The sequence below is a fragment of the Oncorhynchus gorbuscha genome, linkage group LG03 (genome assembly GCF_021184085.1).
Source record: "Oncorhynchus gorbuscha isolate QuinsamMale2020 ecotype Even-year linkage group LG03, OgorEven_v1.0, whole genome shotgun sequence".
Classification (NCBI taxonomy): Eukaryota; Metazoa; Chordata; class Actinopteri; order Salmoniformes; family Salmonidae; genus Oncorhynchus; species Oncorhynchus gorbuscha.
The window spans coordinates 85,375,626-85,378,598 of record NC_060175.1 but is presented as its reverse complement, the minus strand read 5'-3'; the positions used below and the strand labels follow the sequence as shown (position 1 = coordinate 85,378,598).

Here is a 2,973-nt window from a genome sequence, read left to right as displayed (position 1 = left end):
ACAATCATACGACCGGTGAGGAGGAAGGGAGTTGGCTCGGGACCGACTGAAGACCGTGCGCAGATCATGATATTCCTCCGGCACTCCTGTCAAATCGCCAGGTTCCTCCTGAGAAGTAGGGACAGAAGAAATGGGAGGGATGGCAGACATTAAACACTTCACATGACAAGAAACGTTCCAGGATAGGATAGAATTACTAGACCAATTAATAGAAGGATTATGACATACAAGCCAGGGATGACCCAAAACAACAGGTGTAAACGGTGAACGGAAAATCAAAAAAGAAATAGTCTCACTGTGGTTACCAGATACTGTGAGAGTTAAAGGTAGTGTCTCAAATTTGATACTGGGAAGATGACTACCATCTAAGGCAAACATGGGCGTAGGCCTGTCTAACGGTCCGAAAGGAATGTTATGTTTCCGAGCCCATGCTTCGTCCATGAAACAACCCTCAGCCCCCTTACAGCACCTGGTATTCCCAGGTGGTCTCCCATCCAAGTACTAACCAGGCCCGAACCTGCTTAGCTTCCAAGATCAGACAAGATCAGGCGTACTCAGGCCAGTGTGGTCGTAAGCAACCCGAGCTCTCTCTCTAGAGTATGTGTGGGGTTGGAGAGAGAACACAATCTCACACTGCGTGAGAAAGGAGCGGCACTCAGTGGGCTGCCCGGAGTAGCAAGGTGGGTTATTAACCCTAGGTTCTGGAGGCTCGGCAGGCCAGGGAGTAACAGGTGGCACGAGACGTAGACTCTGGAACTGTCCAGAGAGGTCGGAAACCTGAGCGGCCAGGTTCTCCACGGCATGGCGAGCAGCAGACAATTCCTGCTCGTGTCTGCCGAGCATGGCTCCTTGGATCTCGACGGCAGTGTAACGAGCGTCTGAAGTCGCTGGGTCCATTCCTTGGTCGGTTCCTTCTGTCATGCAGGTGAAAGAGGACCCAAAAGCGACTTAACAGAAACAGAGTTTATTAAAGTCCAAAACGGAATAACAGAAATCCTCTAGACTTGTAGAGGGGAAACAACTGGAGAAGCGGCCACAGACTGCAGGTTCGGGTAGGCGCAGGCCGTAGTCGACTGAGACACCTGCTCACACGCAGCATCTGATGAAGGCACAAAACACGACAGGACAGGGTGATACACAATCACGGCAAAAACACGACAGGACAGGGCGAAACGCAATCACAGCATGGTGAATACAATACAAGGAACCGACGGGACAGGAACGGATCACAAAGGAATAAATAGGGACTCTAATCAGGGGAAAGGATCGGGAACAGGTGTGGGAAGACTAAATGATGATTAGGGGAATAGGAACAGCTGGGAGCAGGAACGGAACGACAGAGAGAAGAGAGAGCGAGAGAGTGAGAGAGTGAGAGAGGGAGGGGGAGAGAGAGGGATAGAAGGAGGGAAAGAACCAAACAAGACCAGCAGAGGGAAACGAATAGCATGGGGAGCACAGGGACAAGACAATAAATGACAAACATGACACTGTTAGCAGTTGATGTTATTAGTTGATGTTATTCCTCAATGACACAGACCCCAAAGCAAATCAGGGGGAGAAAAATAGGTTTATTCAAAGAGAACAAATCATAGTTGTTTTGCTAGAAAGTAGATGGACATTCTTCTCTGTTCGCAATGTCTTCTCCTCAGAACAAAGTGACAGGATGTAATTTATAACCTAGCTGTAGCGCGTGGTTGACCAATTAGAATTCCTTGCAATAAAACTGGGCCAATGGCCAAATACAAAGTATCCTGTTTCAGGCTCAATGAGAACTTGTCACATGTATCTATGAGTCCCGGACTGAAATTCCTCCCGTGCCTAGGACCCATTAATCATGAATTCCCTATTACAGAAAAAACACTATTTCCATTGATCATTAATTCCCTCTTGACCTTTAGTCCTCTGCATTGTGTATTTATCTTCGAATAGTCTTACACTACTTTGAAGAATCTCAAATATAAAATATGTTTTGATTTGTTTAACACTCTTTTGGTTACTACATGATTCCATATGTGTTATTTCATGGTTTTAAAGTCTTTACTAATATTCTACAACGTAGAAAATAGTCGAATTAAAGAAAAACCATTGAATGAGTAGGTGTGTCCTAACTTTTGACTCATGTACATATTATTTTTAAGTAGCCTGTTCGTCCCCTTGATAGCTCGGGAAAGTTGCATTTGCTAGCACTTTACATGAAGTTGCTCTATAAAGTTGATCTGTAATTACTATTAACCTCACAAATATGTAGTATTCCACTTGCATGAAATAAAACACACTTAAAACCCCTGCATTACTATGCAATTGCAATGCAATCACTAAACTGCTATGTGACATCTTAAATTCTGTTTCTTGGGTATTGACAGTGTTATACATGTAAAGCCAAAATGTACACAACTCCCCCATAACCAATTATAGTCAATAATATAAGCAAATGTCATATGGTCTCAGAATTAAATGCCTCATTGACATGTAGAGTTATGAACAAACAGGTTGAATGCTTTTTGTCGAATTGGTAATTCCATCAAAAGCCTTGCAAATGAATTGCAGTTTTGCATATCTGGAGGGGTGATATTTTATAAAACTTCAAAGCCAAGGTTTAATAAACACTAAACGGAGGCCATCAAGACTGCGGAACCAACAACTTCCTTAAAAATAACCTATGTTTAACCATGTGTTATGAGAATTTTGTTAAGATTTATTTGGCCTGAATTTATCACTGAACGCTCAATTAAGTATTTATGGTCAATTAAGTTAAATTATCAATGCATATCTCACATTAATTACAGAATATTTTATGAATTATTGAAATATCTGATAACCAATAAAAAGTATTCAAATGTATTCCATCTGAAATTCCAGTTATCACTGCTGACACTCTGATAAAAGTTTGCTCTATGTCCGGTTTGGATTTCTGGCAACTTTATAGTAAGGTGACTGATTTCTCTAACTGATATAAAATCAATTACATTTAGA

The 2,973-nt window shown here is 42.2% G+C and overlaps 1 pseudogene; it reads right to left on the bottom strand.

Annotated features, from left to right (window-relative positions):
* Positions 1-457: 457 nt before the first annotated feature.
* LOC124032470 lies at positions 458-576 on the bottom strand (annotated as a pseudogene).
* Positions 577-2,973: the final 2,397 nt, after the last annotated feature.